Source organism: Heterocephalus glaber, unplaced genomic scaffold (assembly GCF_053883595.1).
Source record: "Heterocephalus glaber isolate CG9 unplaced genomic scaffold, H.glaber_assembly_v1.0 deba00000546, whole genome shotgun sequence".
Taxonomy (NCBI): Eukaryota; Metazoa; Chordata; class Mammalia; order Rodentia; family Bathyergidae; genus Heterocephalus; species Heterocephalus glaber.
The window spans coordinates 31,760,723-31,782,654 of NW_028258147.1; positions in this window are offsets into that span (position 1 = coordinate 31,760,723).

Here is a 21,932-nt window from a genome sequence, read left to right on the forward strand (position 1 = left end):
CACATTACGAACTATATATTATATTTTCTCCAAGTTAGAATAAGTGCTTTAAATAGCAATCAGGCAGGAGAAGTTGAAATGTTGGGCTCAGAATGGTCTCTCTTGCAAGCCCCCCCTTTCTTCCTTCCTCCCTCCTTCCTTATTTACCCCCATCTCCCTCTCATAAATCTAAAGTATAGTGAGCAACACTCATCTTTTAAGTAAAATTAACTTCTCAGGGAAATTAAAGCAACTTCTTTTTCATTTAAGCCCAAGGACAGCTGGGGTGGATCCAATACACTTACATGCTCATTTTCAAGTCAGAGAGAGAGAGAGAGAGAGAGAGAGAGAGAGAGAGAGAGAGAGAGAGAGAGAGAGAGAGACAGAGACAGAGACAGACAGGGACAGAGAGATGGAGAGACACAGGGAGAGAGATGGAGAGACAGAGGGAGAGAGATGGAGAGACACAGGGAGAGAGATGGAGAGACACAGGGAGAGAGATGGAGAGAGGGGCAGAAAGAGGGAGAGACAGGGAGAGGCAGAGGGAGAGACAGAGAAGGAGACAGAAGGAGGAGGAGAAGGAGGAGGTGGAGGAAGCTCCTGATTGGTGGCTGAGGACAGACTCCCTCTGGGCAGTACCTCAGTTGGGCCACGCTGGCTTCTCTCTGGAAGCAGTGGGGAGCTGAGGAGCCCCAGCCCGGGCTGTGCTCCAGCTGGTCAGCTATGTGGCACTGCTCTTATTGTTGAACAAAATTCTTTCCTCATTACACATCTCTCTTCCCAATTTAATAGAAAGTACAGTTCTTGGGATTTTTCTCTTCATGAATTTGAAGGAAATCAGAAATGAGAAACTTATTTTCACTTCATAGGGAACTGTTTCCTGATTCTATAGCTTGAAGCTGTTTTTATGAAATGAATTCTAAGAACACAAGGAAATAAACCAACTTGATCAGTCCTATACGATAAATATTCAAAAATACTCTATAATTTATCATGGAGGAGTCCATTAGGATTGATTGGCTGCTTTTAGTGGATTTTGATTGTGTGGTGCTTTGCTTTAAATTGGTTGTGTGAATTTAATGATTAGTCTAATATTGCTCCTATCCTATACATGAAAGTGTAACTTCTGGAGGTGGATTATTAATCAATTTTTGTCAAATTATTAAACTCTTAGCAAGAATAGGAATGAGAGAGGGATTAGATTCTTTTTGAGCATCATTTCTTTTATTGGTAAATTAGGGGTAATATTTTCTCAGTCTGCTTACAGAGAATGATGAACAGAGCCACTACTTGTGAATTCTCCAGTTTCTCTTGAAAATAAAATGGAAAGGCATTGCAAAATGTAAATCAGTGATTCTCCATTGGGTGTGGGACTTGGACGACAGGAACGGTGATCACTTAGGTTTCAAACTTAAGACTGTAGTTAGCTTTGAGGACTCTCCCAAGAAGGTAGACTACTGCGTGATCAATTGTCATTGAGTTGGTGCCCTAATGTATAAGAAATCCTGGGCTTCTACCCAAGATTGACTGATGTATGATTTTTAGGAGTTGGCCCAGCAATCTGTGTTTGGTTTTTTTTTTTTTTTTTTGAGACAGTGTCTCACTATGTAGTTTAGGTTGGCCTTGAACTCACTATGTATCCTAGGCTGGCCTTGAACTCATGGCAATTCTTCTGCCTAAGCCTCTTGAGAGTGCTGGGACTACAGGCATGCACCACCACACCTGGCACCAACAATCTCTCTTAACAAGCCCTCCAGGTGATTCTGATGCCTAGTGAAGCTTGAGAACTTCTATTCTAGTCCAATCTTATTGGTTACTTGGTTATATCGCCTGCTTGAACAGTTACAATAATAGTCTCTCTGCCTCTACTCCTTCTTCCTTCTAACCTTTGCACTGTTCCTAATTTATCTTTCCAAAGCACCATTTTTAGCCTGTGGTTCCTCCCTTGGCATATCTCAGGGCTCCAATGACCTCCTACAGATGTTTGTACAGATATTCTAGCTAACAGGGGTTCTCATTATGATATCCAAGCTCAAAGAAGTCCATTTTGGGGAAGGGAAGCAGGGTAGGAAAGCCTGAAAAAACAGGTTATAAATCCTCTACAGCAAAGGGACCTATTTGTATCTAGTTAAAACATACTGTAAGTAGCCTTGGGTAGTGAGAGATACTGGAGAAGAGGAAAAACCACGCAAACTGAGATTTGTGATGAGAAAGAACAGGAAATCTAAGATTCAAACTCCTGCTTTTGGCATTTGGGACCCTCAGACCCCACCCTTTTTGGGGATCTTGGACCTAGCCCAGAACTGCTGCAGTAAAAGCATCACAGCCTGGGGAGCTTGAGCAACAGAAGATTATTGTGGCGGACGCAAGCCTGAGACCAAGGCGCTGGAGGACTGGGCCTCCCGGGAGCTGTGGGAGCAGGGGCTGTTGCAGGTCTCAGGCTCTGCTGCTGTGTAGATGGCTTTCATTTTCCCCCCATGTCTCAGGTTGTCCTCCTCTGTGCCGATCTCTATATCCAGGTTTCCTCCTTTGATAAAGATACCAAGCATATTTGGCTCACAGCCCACCCTAATGACCTCATTTTAAATTGGTTACCTCTTTACAAACCCCATCTCCAGTATGACTACATTCTGTGGTGCTGGGGATTAAGATTCTCCATTTACGTTTAAAGGGGGACATAGCTCAACCCCTAATGTGGATTTACCACCTCTCCTGTACTCCTGGAAGATGTCAACAGGAGTAGATGTAGGAGAAGAGTGGTGGGTGGGACAGGTGCCATTCAGAACAATTTTTGTTTGTTTATTCACCTGGGAATCATCTTTGGGATTCATATATTCTACAAATGAAGAAAATGAATGCTGGAGATTTCTTTAAAGAACTTCTGATCTGACCTCGTCATTTCGGCAAGGAGTACCGAGGGAAGGAGCTTTGCCACCATCCCTTCAGACTTCAATGCTTAGGAGGACGCTATCTCTCCAAAAAGTAGAGGGTGTGCTCGAGGTTTCAGCAGAGCAAGACTCTCAGGTTCAGCTTCCCTTCCATGACTCTGTGCCCTCTGTGGCTGGTGCATCTTGCTAGAGTCAGATAGATTTCTGAGAGCTTTGAAGGTTTGTCTTATTGCACTCAACTGTCCACAGTCATCATGCTGCTTGAGATGACCAGGTTACTGTGCACTGTTGGACATTTCAACTTCTTCCAATCAGAGTATTTCTACCATTCTGTATATTTACTGTATTTGTTGCTTGCTTTTATAGTATCACTCTTAACTTGTAGTTGTTTGAAACTCTTGCAATAATTGGCATAACAGAAATAAAGACTGATCTGATAAATCATTCCTGGCTAAAAGGCATTCATTTCCAACATTCATTTCTGGCATCCATTTCTCTTTCAGAGAAAAAGAGTATAGATTTAGACAGTATTTTATCTTTTAAGACACATAGCTGCAGAAAAAGAAAGAGTTGATCAGTTTCTGCCCTTGAAAAAAAAGTAGAATAAAACCTCATCAATTTAAACTTAATTTTGAGTTTGTGATTATGCAAATATACTGAATAATATAAATGAGATCATAAGGGAAAAGATTAATTAAAGGGAAAATTTTTCCAGGTATACAAGAAACAAGCAGATGAAGAAGTAATTCTGGTTAACCATTCTGTCCTTAGCATCTAGCATATTGCCTAGCAAATAATATGTGCTCAATAAGTTAATGTCAAAAGAGTGAATGAATAAATGAATAAAAATTTGCTTACAAAATAAGCAGATGTTGGCAATACTTGGCTGGTGCTGATATGATATTCTAATTGCAAATCTTGCTTTGTTAATTATTAAATTCGAATCTCAATGAAGAAGCTTTCAGTCTAGTTTTAATTACCACTGGTTCTTTAAAGCAATAAACCTGAATTTCATTAAAAGAATTATATTATCCAAACTTCATTAATTCATAGTCTTTTTTTCCCCTTTATTTTGTATGGCATGGTGAGGTCTAATTTCATTGAAATGACCCAGAGGGAAGTAAGTGATATCTAATAGGAGACAAGAAAACTGATTAAAGAAAAGACTCCAATGTTTATCAGAATCTCTGTCTTTCTTTATGAAAGTCAACCTCACCTGAGAGACAATGAAGAAATAAAATATAGTTTTAGTGGCTATAGACAGATGATTGTGGCTGTCTTTGGGGTACTGGATAAATTGTTAGGAAGTATAGGAGATAATCACAGCTGTAAAGATAAGAATCATAAACATCTCCCCTGACAGAGTAAACACCATTACCTGCTTAGCTCCAGAAATGAATAAACACCAAAATGTGCTGTCTTTTAAATCTTTGTTCAAATTCTTTATTTTATTATTATTATTATTTTTAATTTGTTGGTACCAGGGATCGAACTCGGGTCCTTGCTCTTGCGCAGCAGGCGGCAAAACCACTGAGCTAAATCCCCAGCCCTCAAATTCTTTATTTTATTTATTTATTTATTTATTTATTTATTTATTTATGGTACCGGGGATTGAACTAGGGTCCTTGCGCTTGCGCAGCAGGTGGTGAAACCACTGAGCTAATCCCCTGGTCCGAAATTCTTTATTTTAAATGTCCATGTCAAGTAGGTTTATGGTTGAGCTAGGTGAATATAGGTAAGCCTCCTTGCTTAATTCTACTGCATACAGGGTAAAACCAAAAATTGATATTCTGAGGCAAATCTATTTGTTATCACAAAGGGTTAAACAAGACTGGTATTGGCTTTACCTAGCTGCAGTCTTTCTTTTTCCCTTCAGTTAAGAGCCAAAGCTGATTATAATCAAGAGAACAGAGGAGAGAGATGGAGAATGGCTTCCTTCAGCAAATCTCATTGTCTGTTTTATTCAGGTCTACTCTCGGATTTTCAGTAGATAATTGCTCTTTTCCCTTATTCCTGGTACTGGGACTTATTTTCATGCCTACCAGTATATTTTTCTATATGTTCAATGTGCTATTGGCTTTTACAAGAATTTATTTATTTTTCCCCCAAATATCAATGTAGTCCTTAGGCCCATTCTCTCACATTAAGCAAATAAAACTTCTACGGTTCAGTAAGCTCTTGCATTCTTCACCATTAGCAATGACATTCTATCGGGCCTAATGGAACACCAGTACATGATAATTAGATTTCAGAGAGATGATAACCAACAAGTTTTTTTAAATTGCTGACTGTGACCACAATACTACATTTTACTGCCACAAAATATTAATAAAATGTACTTTTTATTGATAATATCTGCCTGTATCCAGGCATTTAGCATGCATTTATAGTTAATCTCCACAATAACCTACAGATGTTGGATTCTTTTCATCACCAATATAGAAATGAGAAAATCTAGGATTCTCATCAGACAGCCCATAAGTGACAGCAGTAGGACCAGAATTAACTCTGCCAAACTTTAATACCATGGCGTTTCACTGAAGAGCTGCCCTTCAATATAGTGTGCTTCAGTAATGAAAAAAAATCAAGTTTCTAAGCACTGGGAGAACTCTAAACTGTCTCTTTAGAATGTCATTTTCCAGAATACTAACAAAACCTTATTTAATGGTGATTAGTTTTAATTAAGTGAAAAATAAGAGGGAAAGACCAGAAATACAGGTTTGGTAAAAGGGAAAATATTTCCTTCAACCATATGCCTCCGTGGCACTTCTAAACTTGCAGTTCTTTTTCACTCCTGGCCAGATATGAATAGGGTAACAGAAATGAAAGCAGAAACAGATGTGGGTAAGTCTTGGTGACTCGCCAAAGGGACGGTAATATTCTGTGCAGATGCAGACCCAGAGAGCGTGGATACAATCTCCTTAAAGTCATAGTTGTCTCTACTCACCAGGTACTGAGTAATGAGAAAAAGTGCATAGCTTTTGTGGGTGACTTTTTAAAGCTTAGCTCTAAGGCTTGGCACATAGAACTCCATATCCGCTCTGAATTGTCTTCAGCTTCTTTTGCTAAGCATTATGGGACTCAAGTTTTAACTGATTGCAAATGTTTTTGCAGTAAAGTTTTCCATGGGAGTTCACCAGCTGCAGTTAGCAGTGCTTATTCTGTTGCTGTCAGATTTGGAAAGAAGAAGTGGTAACAACAGAATCTTCCTGAGTGATATGATTGTAAGAAGTTGTCAGTACATTTGTTTTCTGTGTTTGTTGAAAAGCAGGGTGCTCCAAAGGACCAGGGAAAATAAAGCCTTAAAAAATTCTTGGACTCTAATTCCTTCTCAGCCAGACTACTTTCCAGTAGTTTAGAAGTGCAACCCAAAAAAAGTATGTGTGGTTTCCAGAAAAAACAGTGTGAGTGGCCAAGCCAAGCAATCTACTTAAAGTGGGTAAAGCAGACCTGTAGACCATTACAAATCTGAAGCATGAGACATTATTTTCTTTCCTTCCTTCCCTGATGCACCTAAGTGTGGGATTTTAATAGGGAATCAAACAGGATAGATTGCTGGGGAAGAACTGAGCCCCCAGAAGTTTACCAGTTCTGTCATGTGTATCTTCATTAAGAACTAAAATTCGTGCCAGGGTTTTTAGCTCAGTGGTACCACCGCCTGCCTTGCAAGCGCAAGGACCCGAGTTTGATCCCCGGTACCAAAAAAACCAAAAAACAAAAAAAGAAAGGAAATTCTTCCAAATCAGTTTTCCCATCAGGATTAAAAGATAGAAAACTCTACCATCACCCTTTCTAGATGATCCTTCTTATATTTCCCAGGGGTCAGAAGTCTTCATTAAAACATACAGCCCTCCTAAAAAGCTCCTAAAAAGAGCTTTATTATATAAGTCTTTTTAGAAGAGAGCCACAGGGATTTTATTTTATTTTTTTTACAAAGTAAAACTGTAAACAAAGCAGCTGGTCAATTAGAACGTTCATCTAAAATATTTATGTTCTTTTCTCCATTTTGAAGCAAAGATGAAGACTAAAGTTATTCTTAAAAGAAATTGCTTTTCTTCTGCAGATGTCAGAGAAGGTCACTTTTGATAGCACACCTAGGACTTCAAGAAACGGAAACCCTTTTAAAAAAAATTTAGTATAGTGATGGGCCGGGGATTTAGCTCAGTGGTTTCCGCTGTCTGCTGTGCAAGTGCAAGGTCCCGAGTTCGATCTCTGGTATCAAAAAAAAAAATTAGTATAGTGATGAAACCAAAATGTCTGATGGCAGTAATGTGCTCTAACTGACATTAAGGGAGCTCAACTACTGCAGGGCTTGCCATACTTTTCCCAGGGCAAAACAGGGTCAAGCTCATTTGTTTTTGGCCCTTCTACATCATGTTGCTTATTGTCTGTAGTCTGTGGAACCCCTGTCTTGAGATTTCTCTCTCAGAAGCCTCCCTCTGACAAGGGGTCCTGAACTGCTGCTCTCTGGCCCCTTATATATGATTAGTAATGCTTCATACATGAGCTTACCCCAGAGCAATAAATCCCTACATCTTTTTAAATGGCTCCTACACTGAGCTAGAGGGAGGCAGAGTGGATTGAGGAGAAGGTCTTTTCCCACAGTTTCTAAAATGGCACTAATAAGTACTGTGGATTTTGCTCAGCTCTGAGTTCAGAGCCTATTGTGAACTCTTCATCCTTTTGAGAATGAACCTCATGGTGTGTGGAGTGGTGGTACCTTGGGGATCCTGAGCTTGGGAACTCCAGCCTCACACATAGCCATGGATAGTGCACATCTGCAGTTTGTGTCCCTTGTGTTTTTGTGGCATGGTTTTGAATTATAGGATGAGGGATAGCACACTTGAAAAGAAGAAAAGTTTGGAAAACCAGAAAAGATTCCTGAAGTTACCACATTTTCCAACATCACCCTTCAGGTCTGGTCCCTATTTGATTCAAGTTTTCAAATATTCTGACAATGAATTTACATTCATGAAGTAAGATCCTTACAAGTTCCAGTCAATGCTCAGTTTTCTTTTCCTGCTGGTTGAATTTGAACTTCTCACCTTTTATCCTCAAAAAGGTAAACCCAAAATGATGCTGCATGGTCAGATCAGGCAGCATCCTCTCTGATGAACACATCCCATTGTACACCTCCTCAGCTATAGCAACAATCCATTTTACATGTTGATACAATAGTGTACACTGATGAGGAGTTTACTGTATATCCATGTGCTGTAACTTACTGGGGAACTGTGTGCCACAAAGCCCTCCCTTTCTAGTCATCTCCAGCCTCAGCTTGAAGGACTATATTAAGAGTGGGCAGTGAGTGATAAAAAGTCTGTATTTATGTGCATCCTTTCGTAGCTAATTTTTGTTAAGAGGTATGAAAGGTTTGAGATTTTACACTGCTTGAAAACTGACAACCCTACCACAGTTTCATGGTCTCTGGTGGAAAATATAAGACTCTTGGGCACGGGATGCAATAGTATGTATTATAATGATAGCAATGGGCAGAATATATGCATGTTTTGCCAGGTCTCCACGCCTCGCAGAGTGATGCAAAAAAGGACCAAATGACATCTGCACATGGGCTGTATTCCAGGAAAGGAACCCTCAGTTTAGGAAACCTAAAGGTTTTACAACAGACAGTGATTAATTCTGCACTAGCTTTTAGGGAGACATTATTTTTATTTTATTGGATGATAAGCATGCCTGCCCTTATTCCAGAGACACACACCATCTCTTTCTTCTAAGGCTGTTCATTATGCAAATATCCTTGAAAATACAGTCCAGAAAAAAGAGTTATAAAACGTGCACAGATTTCAGAGTCACAGGGAATTGCATCCCAACAGTTTTCTATGTGTAAGACAGAGCTGGTAATGATTCTTTTTAGGATAAAGGACTGCTGAATTATTTCCAGTCAGGACTCTAATTCCATTCTAGGCTATGTTACATTTCTATAGGGTTACTAAGTAGCTTTCAGATTAAGGAAAACAAGAAAGGACAAGAAGAATTTTCCTATATGTTGAATATACTAAAGGGCTCAAAACTTCTCAGCTTTCAGTAAATGCTAACTCGTAGAAGCAATCTTTACTAAATGCAAGCTTTCTTTTCTGAGTATTATTTCTGAGATTATAACTTCATAAATTGCCAGTGGGTAGTGTACATTGGTGTCATCTTTTCAATATTCAAACATTACTCAACTCTCTTAAGAGCATTAAAATTTTTGTAATATTCTACCTTACAAAGTAGTATATTAACCCTAGCCCTACACAGATTCAAACTTCAGAAATTGGTCTTGAAATTGTCATTGGAAAAATATCTATTCACAGACTGGAAAGTGATTACTGTTTTGGTAGTTCAGAGATTTATAAAAGTAACCTTTTTACTAATGAAGAGGATATCATGAGTTCTAAATGCCAACAGAATACAAATACAAAGGAGGGAAACTTTTTACAAATGGAACCAATTTTTAAAGAGGGCTCATCTGAGAGGTAAAGAAAGAAAAATAATTAACACCATCTCCAACTCAAAGGGGCTGTAGGTCAGTCTCCTTTCTAAATAAAACATTTTTCAGTGTAGTACTGGTTATGTGAACAATTAATTATAAATGAAAGTTTTACATGTTCTGGGAAATGTAAACATCAATACAAGAATTCTCTCCCTTTCCTTTTCCACTACATTTTCCTTTCTCCAAGATAGATCATATTATGGGATGAAAATTCATGTAGAGTTCTTTCTGCCAGCCAAGGAGAGCTGCCTGATGGATGCCCTAGGAGAGCACAGCTGTGGCAAATAAAAAGAATAGAAAAATGGCTGGATTGCAGTCAGATTCAGATTATTTTTCTGAGCAAAAAGATGGCTTCAGCCTTCTTTTGTGAGCATCAGCCTCCCATTGTTCTTCCTCTGGGTCTCTACTGTGAAGTAAATAATTCCCAGGTTGCTTTTATTTTGGGGAACAGAAAATATCCTGGGAAAATAGCCATGTTCATCAGAGATACCCTACATCACCACTCTTTGCTCTGCAGAATTCATAGGGAGAGTTTGCCCCTGTTGTCTTTTTAGAGATGGAGATTCTTATGCTGCTTCTATGGGATGTATTGAGGTTTGAATCCAGGGCCTTTGCACTGAGCTACATTCCAAGACTGTCATTTTTTTCTTTCTACTTTGAGACAGAGTCTTGTTAATTTGCTAAGTTTCCCAGGCTAGACTCAAACTTGTGGTCTTTTTGCTTCCATTTTCCAGAGTCCTGGGATTACAGGTGTGTGCTACAATACCTGGGTTATGATATATATTTTTGTTTTAGGAATTAAGCTCCATGTAAAATGCAGAGAAAGAAATGTCTGACTCAGGTTGTGATAGAAATTTTCTTCAAAATTTCTTCAATATACACTATTTCTTCTCTGTGTATAATGCTGAAGTACACAATATATTTTTCTTTTTAAATTAAATTTCACTTGGTTATGAAATCATTTCTCTAAGGATTATCTTTTTCATATGTTTTTGTCCAAAGGGCACAATTTTGTGGGTCTCTAGAAGGCTCCTGTGCTTAATACATACATTTCTCTACTCATTATTTTACATCTTTTCAACTCAAGCATATCTCCATCTGTTGATGGTAATTGTAAAGCCTTAATGTTATGATAGTCAAAGGGGAGATTACAAATATAATAATCACTTCTGACTTCAGCTGTGTATTAGTCTAGAACTATGATGTCTAAATGTACTAGTAACCACTAGCCACATGTGGCTACTCAATGCCTGAGAAGTGGCTAGTGGGAGTGAGAGATTAAATTTTAAAATTTATATAATTTCAACAATTATTTAATTTTTATCAAGAAAAATTAAAACACCTAAATTTTTTTTTTTTTTTTGGTACTGGGGATCGAACTCAGGTCCTTGCACTTGCGCAGCAGGCAGAGAAACCACTGAGCTAAATCCCCGGCCCAAAACACCTAAATTTTTACATTGATTATATATGATGAGATGGTATAAAAAAAAAAGAGTCAAGATTTATTTCACTTGTTTAGGTGGACAGATTTAGCAAAAGAAAAAGAACAAAATGTTCCATTAAATCTGCATTTCAAATAAATAGAAATAATGTTTAGCATGAGTATACTCTTGCTTTAAGAAGTCTGACAAGAGAGAAGCTGAGCTGCTGGTCCCAGCCTCTGGAAGGAAGCTCCCCCACCATCATCCCAAGCTCCTAGGGCAGACAAGGTGAGCCACTTGGGTGCCAGATGCACCCCTCCCCGCCATGGAAATGAGAAGACACATAAACAAGCCTCAGAAACAGACTTCCAGATCACCTACAGAAACCCCAAAGGGAAACGAGATGGAACAATCTGATACTCAACCACCTGGACTCTCTGAACTGGCAACAAAAGAGGATCTGGGAAAAATGAAATCAGAAACAATTACTCAGATAACAGCAAAGATTTTGCTCATGGTTCAAGACATGATTAATAAATCTAGAGAGGACAGAGATTAAAAAAAATAGGAGATCTGAGGAACATGATGTAATCCCAACATAGGAAACAAATGGAATCCATAAAACAGATGCAAACAGATTTCCAAGAGATTAAAAACTCCATCGAAAGTCTGCACAGCAGAATGAACCAATGTGAGGATAGAATTTCAGATATAGAAGAAAAGATTGCAATTAGTGACCAGGAAAAGAAAAATTGCTTTAAAATTGTAAAGGAACACAAGAAATCAATCTAGCAGTTGCTAGATGATACAAAGAAGAATAACATAAGACTGATTGGAGTCAATGAAGAAACAGGAGAGAGTGCAGATGACATAAAAAACTGTTCACAGAAGTGATGGCAGAAAACTTCCCAAGGAGGGGAAAAGAACTTGACATACAGATAAGTGAGGCATATAGGTCTCCAGCTAGACTTGATCAAAAAAGATCTCCACATAGTCATATAATAGTTAGGATTTCAGAAATCCAACAGAGGAACAAAATTCTACAAGCAGTGAGAGAAAAGAAACAATTCACATACAAAGGAAAGCCCAGCAGAATCACAGCAGACTTCTCAACGCAAACCCTAAAGGCAAGAAGAGCTTGGAGTGAGGTATTTCAAGCCCTAAAGGAAAACAGCCTCCAACCCAGATTGATGTACCCTGCAAAACTATCTTTCCAAATTGATGGAGAAATAAGATACTTTCATGATAAAGAGCACCTCAGGAACTTCATGAATACTAAACCAGCACTCCAAAAACTTTTAGACAATACTCTAGGAAAAGACAATGAGGATCACAACCCCAGGAAACCCAGAAGAATGAATCCATTGGGCGTGACAAATTAAAGGCAAAGGGGGAGAATCCAACAAAAAGAAAGAGTCATGACAAGGCTTTTAAAACTTTTAACTTCATCTCCCTAATGAGTGTATAATCCAATCTTGTTATTGTACTGATTAGTATTTTTCTGATTCTAGAGTTGCACACCTTTCCTTGTGCTATACTGGCTATTTATCATCTTCTTATGTCTACTTTTTAACTGGGTTGTCTATTAATGAGCTCTAAGAATTCTTTATATATTCTGGTCATAGGTTATATGCATTGGAAATATGGTCTGTCTAAGGACTACTTTTCTTTTTAATGATGTCATTTAAAGTTCTAAATTTTGATGGAATCTCATTTATCAATATTTTTCTTTTTTACATCATGTCTTTTCTATCCTAGGTAGTTCTTGACTATCCTGAATTCATAAACATTTTCCCTTATAATTTCTTCTTAAAGTTTTATACTTTTAGGCTTTCATATTCAGGTTCATAGATCCCTTTAAGTTATTTTTATGTATGGAAATAAAGGGTTGAGGTTAATTTTTTATATATGGATACCAGGTGTTCTAGTGCCATTTGCTGAAGACACTATCTCTTCCTTGGCTCTTGAATTGAGTTTATATTCTGTAAAATGCTAATGTTAAATAATCTTTCAAAACTCAGTGGACCATATATGTGTGGTTCTTTTTCTAGATTCTCTGTTTTATTCAAATGATCTATATGTCTTTCCTTACACCAACACTGCCTTGATTACTGTAGCTTTAGAAGAAGTCTTAAAATTAGATATTAAATGTCTTCCAACACTGTTTTTGATTTTTTTGGTTTTTTAAAACTTTTCTAGGTCGTTTGTACTCCTACATAACTTTTAAATTTCAATATCCGATTCTTCATTTATAGCAAGTATACACAGACCTGAATTTTTATATATACCTTGTGTTTTCTAATCCTGCTAAATTCAAATACAAATTCTAGGGGCTCCTAGAGATTTCTTAGTGTTTTCTCTGTAGATGATCATTTCATCTCCATAGAAAGATTTTGCTTCTACCTTGCCAATCCTATCCTAATTGTGTCATTTTATTGCCAGACTATTTTGGTGGGGCCTAGCTTTCAAAGTTTAATGGACAGTTAAAGAGTAAGCATATCTGCCCTTGTTCCCCACCTTAAGGAGAAAGCATTGTATCTTCTCCATTCATATAAGGTGTCCTCGCTGGAAGTATGGAGTACATGTCTTTAATCTTCTGAGAAGATTCTGTTCTACTTCTAGTCTCCTGATAGCTTTTACCATGAACAGCTGTAGAATTTAGTCCAATACTTTTTCTCCAACTAGTGACAGGATCATATGGCTTTTTCCTTTCCTCTGTTAAAATGATGACTTTTGGGGGTGGATCTTCCAATGCTGAACCAACACTGCCATCCCTAGAATAAAACACTTTCTACATACTGCCAGATCTGAAGTCTAATAGTTTGTTTTGTTAAACAAATTTCTATCTATGTTCATACTTTTTTCTTCTATTATCTTTATCGAGTTTTAGGATTAGCACAGTGTTGATTTCCTAAAATGAGGGGAGAATGGTTCCTTCTTTTTTCTGCTTTAATTGTTTGATATAATTTATCAGTTAAAATGTGTATGAGTCTGCTGTTGTCATATAGGTAGGTTTTCAAGCTAGGAATATACTTTCTTTGATAGGTGCTATTCAAATTTTATATTTCCTCCAGAGTTAGTTTGATTAATTTGTCTTCCAAGGTACTTCTTAGAAGTTTTCCAATTTATTTCAAAACAGATTTTTGTAATATGCTTTCTATATCCCTTTAAATTCTGTAAAATCTGTGGTAATGTCTCCTAGATCTTGATATTGTAATTTAAAAATGTATAATTGATATTGTGCAACAGGAAGAAAAGGTCTAAAAGAGCGGGGGAAGTGGGAGGGGTAGGGGAAAGGAAAACAGGGAAAAGAAAAAGTATGAGAAAAGGAAAAAAATGGAAACAAAGTCTTTGCAATAGGGAAGGGTAGAGGGGGTGAAGGGAGGACAGGGGAAGGGGAAAAAAATAAGAACCAAGATACATCATGTAAAGGTACAAGATTCCAATGATGAATGTAACTGTATTTTATACCTAAAATGTACCAATAAACTTAATGAAAAACAAACAAACAAACAAAAACAAATACACATAAATTTTGATCAAATAAGTGGTTACCATAACATATTGTGAATGTTTCACTAGAGGTTGAGCTAATAAAAGCAAGACTAAAAAATGGAAACAAGGTCTTTGCAAATAGGGAAGGGTAGAGGGGGTGAAGGGAGCACAAGGAAAGGGGAAAATAATAAGAACCAAGATACTCATGTAATGGTGCAAGATCCCAGTGATGAATGTAACTGTATTTTATACCTAAAATGTACCAATAAACTTAATGGGGGAAACAAAAGAAGTCTGACAAGTCTGTTTTTTTCAGCTTTTTAAAATGTGACTGTTAGAACATTTATAATTCATATAGCTCATGACATAGTTCTGTTGGGTAGTATTTGTCTCATAACAAATACTGTCAGCCTGACTTCATTAGAGCATGAATTTCTCAAGGGCAGGCAAATTGCTTTGGTTGTATTTGCTGACAGAAATGGAGTTGAGGTTTTCAAATATAAGATGTATAACAGTTTTCCTGAGAACCAAACTGATTGGTTTTTAAGAGTCTTTAAAAGGTAAATGTCAAAAAAATTCAGGTCGGTCCATGATGCTTTGCATTCTCTCTTGTTGTTTTACATCACTGCCCTTCTCAACACCGAGTCAGCCCAAGAACTATTATTTCAGTGCCATTATGACCATGTCATTAATTCACTCCTCTTTGGGTTCTCTTTGAACTAAGTTGGCATAAAGTCAGATCTGGCTTAACCCAGTGGTTTGCTTTCCTGTGCTGGCCTCCCAGCGCTCATGGTGGTGAGGAAAGTCCACAGCAGTGCTCAATGGATCTATTCTCAGTGTATAATCAGTAACAGCAAAGGGTGCTTTTAATTTGTGCATGTTTTGGTCAATTCCTGTGCCCATTCTCTGAAAACACTTTTTGAAACTCTTTGTTTAGCATAATCCTCCAACTTTACCTTTTTATTCCTCGGAGAGGACATTTTAAAGAGAAAATGGAATCTATCAGGTAAGATTAGGATCTCTCATCTTCCCATTTCCAAAATTTTTTCTCTGCCTACGTCTGTATCTCATCTGTTTTCCTTTCCTCTTGTTTGATAGAGGAGGTTCTTCATTCTCCCTAAAGCCGCTCTGTTCACTTAGATCTAGGTTTGTATACTATCTCAACCTCTGTCTCCCTCATCCATCCCTACCCACTACACTGTACACTAGGTTGGCTTTCTCATCACCAAGCTGTAATCTTGCTTAAAGAGACCCACATCTTCTAAGTCCGATATACATTTCCAGGACTTCTTACTTGACCTTTCTACAGAATTTGCCACTGTTGATTATTTCTTACTTCCCTGGACTGTTGGGGAACAATCCTTTTGTATGTTCTTCCTTCCTCTTCGTTGAGTTTTACTTTGCAGTCGCATCCTTCTGTCTCCTGACTCTAGGCATCAGAACTCTTCAGTTACTTGACCTTGCTTTTCTCTTTTCATTTGACACTCTGTCCTTTCGCTCCCTCATTAAGCCTCTGGCTTCAATTACTGCCTATGTGCAGATGACTCACAAATGTGCAACCAGAGCACCCATCAGACCTGCAGTTCTCTGTGACAGCTCACGATTGATATCTGAAAAACATCTCAAGCTCATTATATCAAAACTGGATTCATTGCTTCTCTTTCTCAGACCTTGTTCTTTTCAAACATGGTCTGTTTGGATGAACCTTCCTCTCTCACTTTCACAAAGTTCACACTGTTGCGTCTGACATCTCTCCCAACCTTCTCTGACTTTTTCCACAATAAATCTATTCTACATTTAATTTTATCTTACTGTCTTTTTTTTTTGACCAACACACAAGCCAAACAGAAACCTTAATTGGAAGACAGAGAAATACAGAACAAAACTAATACTGTAATAGATTTCATTGAAGTCAGCCCTCTTATGTTAACAGGCTAGAACAAACCCTTAATTGGGAAGGAAATGAACAAGACCTATCATCTCCAAAGTCCACAGGCATCACGCTCTCTCTCCCACTGCCTCATTTGACCCACAGCTGGTAAAAGTAAATAGCTTGCTCAGATGTACACAGTGGTTCTATTCCAGATATGTTTTGTGGACATTGAAAGGTTAATTCTAATATGAGCTATAATAATATGTAACATACACAGAAAACTGCACAAATCATGTGTCCAGTACAACAAATTTTCACAAAGTAAATGCACCCATGCAATGACCTTTACCAAGGTCATTTACTGAGGTGTAGAACACCATCTCCCTTGAAGAAGACCCATGGGCTTCTGTCTGAGTCACCATGCTCGCTCTCTCTGTCAGAAACCTCCACCCTGTCTTTTAATATCATTACCTCATTTTTAGTTTACCTTCATGAAGGAGCTCCACCATGTATTATTATTTTAATCAATTCACTGAGCCCCAAACTATTAGTTACATGTACTCATAGCAATCCACTGTGTAAACCTCTGAATCATTGTCTTCACTGCTTCAGTTTCTCTGACCCAGACCCGGCTATACTTTATAAGAAACACATGACTTCTTTGCAGGAAATTGAGCATGTTCCCTCCACTGTGTCACTTTGGTAAAGTTACTTAACACCTCAAATATTCTTCTTATCTATAAGATATGGGTCATAATATTAGAAAAAAAGATTCCTAACATCATGGAATAAATTAATGCATATAAATTCTCATCACAATGCATAGATGACAGTATAACATCAAATGAATGCCATTTTTATGGCAATCGTTATTAATAATACTATATGCAGAATTTCATATCAAAACCTTTGGGAGGCAATGTGCTAACTTAGTGACTTCCTACCCAGCACTTAGAAAATGACTTAACTTTTGAATGTTTGCATTTTTCTTCTTTGCTAAGGAGGCAAGAGGTAAGAAAGAATTAACAACTTTTTTTTTTAATACTAAGCTTCACAGATAAAAGGATGAAAATTTCCTTTTAACAACAGAATAGCTTTTTGTTTTAAAACAGCAGTGAAAAGACAAGCTACTGGCCCTTTAAGAAACAATCTTTTTGAAAGTAAATGTCGGTATTTTATGTTTGAAATGTCTCAAGAATATTTGGATTAAATTCTAATGTGACAACTTCTATTTCCATTCTATGAGAAGAGATGTTTAGAAGTAATGTATTGAAAAAATTATCTAAAAGTAATGATATTTTGAAGTTAATAACCACCAGCCAATATATGTATGGATATACTGTATATCGCTAGTCATAAATGGTAGGACTTTGGCTTGGGAGGTAGATTACCCAAAAGACTCAGGAATTGTTGGATCTAGTGCCTTCTTTTCAGCTATTCCAGTTATATGACCTTGGGAAAGTCATAGTTTTTGATAGTTGCCCAGTACTTTATTAAATGAAATTTGATAAACATTTAAACATTCAATATGGATATCTCATTGTGTAATCATACAGTTATTATGCTTCCCTAAGTTGAATATGCCTATAGATGTTAAGTACAGACTTGTTACCTGACAGAAAATGTTTCAGGACTACAGTTTCCTTAGCTAGGGGGTTCATCAGTGAACCCTCATGAAAACTGATGATTCCTGGGAAAGCAAGGAGGAAAAAAGGCTTCAGAGGGGATACAAGGAGGAAGGAGAGAAGCTGTTTATGAGGGAAGCATTGTAAACATCATAAGAACTCACAATTCCACGGTCATGGTCCAGAAACACTTCAAGGCTCAATTTTCTTGCCTGTAAAATGAAGACATTAATTCAATAACTTTGTAATTTTACTGGGCACACTTCTTTTTGTAATACCTCCCAATGAAAAATTTAAAATATATATGCTCATTTTTGATGAAACAGATTTTTAGAGGGTATGGAATCATAATCAAAGTTAAGACTAAATACTAAACATAAGTGTGTGTGTATATGTTGTGTGTATGTGTGTGGTTGTAGTGATCCAAATATTGGAGAAAAAGGGATTTAGAAAAGGGAAAGAGAATGCTGTAAGAGACAAGAGAGTAAGGGTTTATAATGTTGAGTCTAGATTCCTTGTTTTTGGATATAGCTTGAGTCTGAGAGTTTTCAATTTGGAATTAGGACAGGTAGTATGGCAACATGGAAATATTACTGTAATAACACGTGGGAATCTGGATTCTAACTGTTGTTCTATGTTATTAGTAATGTGATATTGGACATGAAATTTTGCTTCTTGAATATTTTGTGAAGTAAAAAGAGGTGATTACATATGGCTACTTAGGTTCCTTCCACATTTTTAAGTCTTGAAATTTTTTTTTTATTCATTAAGTTTATTGGTATATTTTAGGCACATTCATCATTGGGAATTTGTACCTTCATGACATGTCTTGGTTCTTATTTTTTCCCCATTCCCCTGCCCTCCCTTCAACCCCCTCACCCCTATCTATTTACAAAGATTTTGTTTCCATTGTTTCCTTTTCTCGTATTTATTCCTTTCCCTACTTTCTTTTCCCCTACCCCTTCCACATCGTCTTCCCCTTTGCCCCTTTTCTTCCTATTTCACATTATCTATTATACATTTTGATCCTTATTTACACTTTCATTTTCTCACACCAGAGAAACTATTTGGTACTTACACATGTGTGTCCTATTTATTTCACTTTTGAAATTTTTAAGAAGAGAATGAACCAAATTATTATTTTGGTCTAGGTTTTGGATGGTGTGGGTTTTGGATGGAGTCCGGTTGTTCAGGCAAATTCTGCTCTCTCTATTCAATTAATCAAGTAAATCCTATGAGCAAGTCCAAAGTCAAAGGGCTCCAAAGTATACTCTACTTACAGTAAAACCATGGCAAAGGTGCAGATATTTAGGGTTATCACAGGAGAGTAAGAATATAGACCAGTAATTCAATTTATGAGAACTTGACCTATATTTGTGTGTATATAACAAGAAAAACCAGAACCAGGCTTCTGATCAGCTAGAGAAAAGCAGCATACGTTTAATGGGAAGGATCTGGGCTCTAAATCTGTCATTCTTTGACTTATATAAATCTAAATTCTTTACTCACTTGTGAAGTGATTTCTAGTGCTCTATATGGTGGAGTCAATGATACTCTTAATGGATTTCCACAGAAAAAATGTTCTTATCATAGTCAACAAATGGCCTCCCTGTTACTAAATGCCATAATACTCAATTCTTTCCTTATTTGACCTATCAGTGGCATTTGATACACTTGGACACATTGTCCTTACTTCTACCCAATGACCATGCACCTGAAAATTAGTTACATGGCTCCTCCAACTCCCAAGGAAGGGACCCCTGGATATTCAGGGAGCACTGCCTGCTTCCATCACATGTTCTGGTGGGTTTTCTTAGCCTGCTTTATTTCATTTTCTTCCATAATTCTGGAGTGTATTTCACTGTGTCTCCCCTATATTCTTGGGGTGTTCTCTAAAGGTAAGCATTTTAAAAAAAATTATATAGATCAGTGGTTTTTTTCTAAGAGCTAGGTGTCTTCTTGGATACCATGCTCCAATATGGTAGCTGTCAGCCACATATGGCAAACAAGCCTGCATCACTCTTGAGATACATTATAAGTATAAAATAACATACCAAGTTTGAGGTCTTACTATAAAAGGAGAATGTCATAAAAGAAAGAATGTAAAGTATGTCAATATATATATATATATATATATATATATATATATATATATATATATTTTTTTTTCTTTTTGGTACCAGGGATCGAACTTGGGACCTTGCGCTTTCAAGGCAGGCAGCGGAACCACTGAGCTAAATCCCTGGCCCTGTATGTCAATATATTTTATGTTGATTTCATGTTGAAATCATTATACTCTGGATATACTGGGTTAAATAAAATATAAAATTACAAAAAAAAGAGAATGTATGGATAAAATGACTCTAAAGTGACCAGCTAAGGGAAGAGAAACGAGCAGGGGACACACACGTGGTGAGCTGTAAGCGGAAGCATTATGATATGGGCATCACTTAGTAGCTGATGATCCAAGGAAGTTATTTAACCCGTTCATGTGTGTTTTAGTTACCTCACTTGCAAAGGCAGGAATGATAATAACAGCACTCACCTTTTAGGATTATTGTGGAGACAATGTGCGTGAGATATGAGAACAGTGCTTGGCACACGGAAAGTACAATGAGAATTTGCTATTACTATTTCATGAATTGAACAATTAAATTCTAAATAATAGAGAGCTGAAAATAAAAGTGATAGTAAATTTACAAAATTTTAAATCGTGTCCCATATAAACCCCAGCTTAATGAGGAAGATTCTCATTTAATATGTTTTATTACCAGGATTATGGAAACCCATATAAAGTAAAAAGAGAATTTTCTCCTTTCCTGCACATGTGGCACTTTAGCTACAGATAAAAATTTGGAAAAGCTGAACAAAAACAAGGGAATAGAACCAGTAAGTAGGGGCACTGAAGAGGCGTTTTGGAATCACACACTGTGTTGCTCTATCAAGACTCTTCCAGGTCAGTGTCAAGGGTTTTTGACTCAGGTCTTGAGGTCAGAGGGCCCTGTTGGAAGCTGACTGAGACCTCAGGCTGCCGAAGCTGACATGGGTCTGTGAGGGTGACCTTTCTTCCACATTGTCAGCAGGGAGACATTCTTGCTATTTTATTTTCCTCTCCTTTTCCAACAAGAAAGAGCAGCTGAGACAAATGAGACAGAATATTTTACCAATTACATAGTATGCAGATTTCATTTTAGCCACCACCTATGACAAACATGATACTGAGTGTTTTAATGGTGCCAAGGCAAAACCAGCCTGTAAAAGATTTGGGGGGTACCTTGGTAAATTTCCAGAGAATCATTTGGGTGAAATGGCATAGTAGGTTAATTATCCGATTGGAAGGCTTTTAGCTGCTATAGAGAAGAGATTACCACCTTAAACACAGTCCCAAATTACCTTTAAAGCACAAAGTGACAAAGTAAGAATTGTGACACATCAGTCTAGCTTTTCAACTGTGATTGTTTTTGAGGGGAGAAGGCAGAGTTTTCAGAGGAGCAGTGATTTAGGTGGTGGCACTTACTGCTAACTTTTACTCTGAGTGAGGGTGTGTGAGCCCACTCTTCAGTTCTATTATCGTAGAACTCTTAATGCTTTGCATTAAGAGGGTCCTGAGGTAGAAGGCCAGGTCGAAATTTTCCAAGTCGTGAGCAAAGTAAAACATCAACCAAAATTCTAGTCAACCCTTTTGCAAAGACATAACTTCTGAACAAATGTCTAAACAGAGTGAGTTATGCTCTCTGTTCCTATCTTCCTCCTTTATGTTTTATAACCCTGGATCCTCCTCCTTTTTTCCCCCTTGGATGAATTCTTCTTTCTGTATATTTTCCTTTATGTTTTTTTTTTTTTTTTAAAATCTCAGAGCTCCTTTGATAGCCTATGATGGAAAGACACCATGCTGGGAAAAGGGTGGGAGATGGGAAGATCTTTTTTCTGTTCTCAAAAATTACACAGCTACATTTGGCTGTACACACCTGTAATCTTTTCACTCTAGGAGGCAGAAGCAGGAGGATCACATGTTCAAGCACAGTCTGGACAACTTAGCAATTTAGCAAGACCTTGTCTCAAAAGAAAAAATTTAAAAGGCTAGGGATGTAGCTCAGTGTGAAGGTCCTGGGTTCAATCCTTATCTCCTCATGCTCTCACAAAAAAGAAATACTAAAA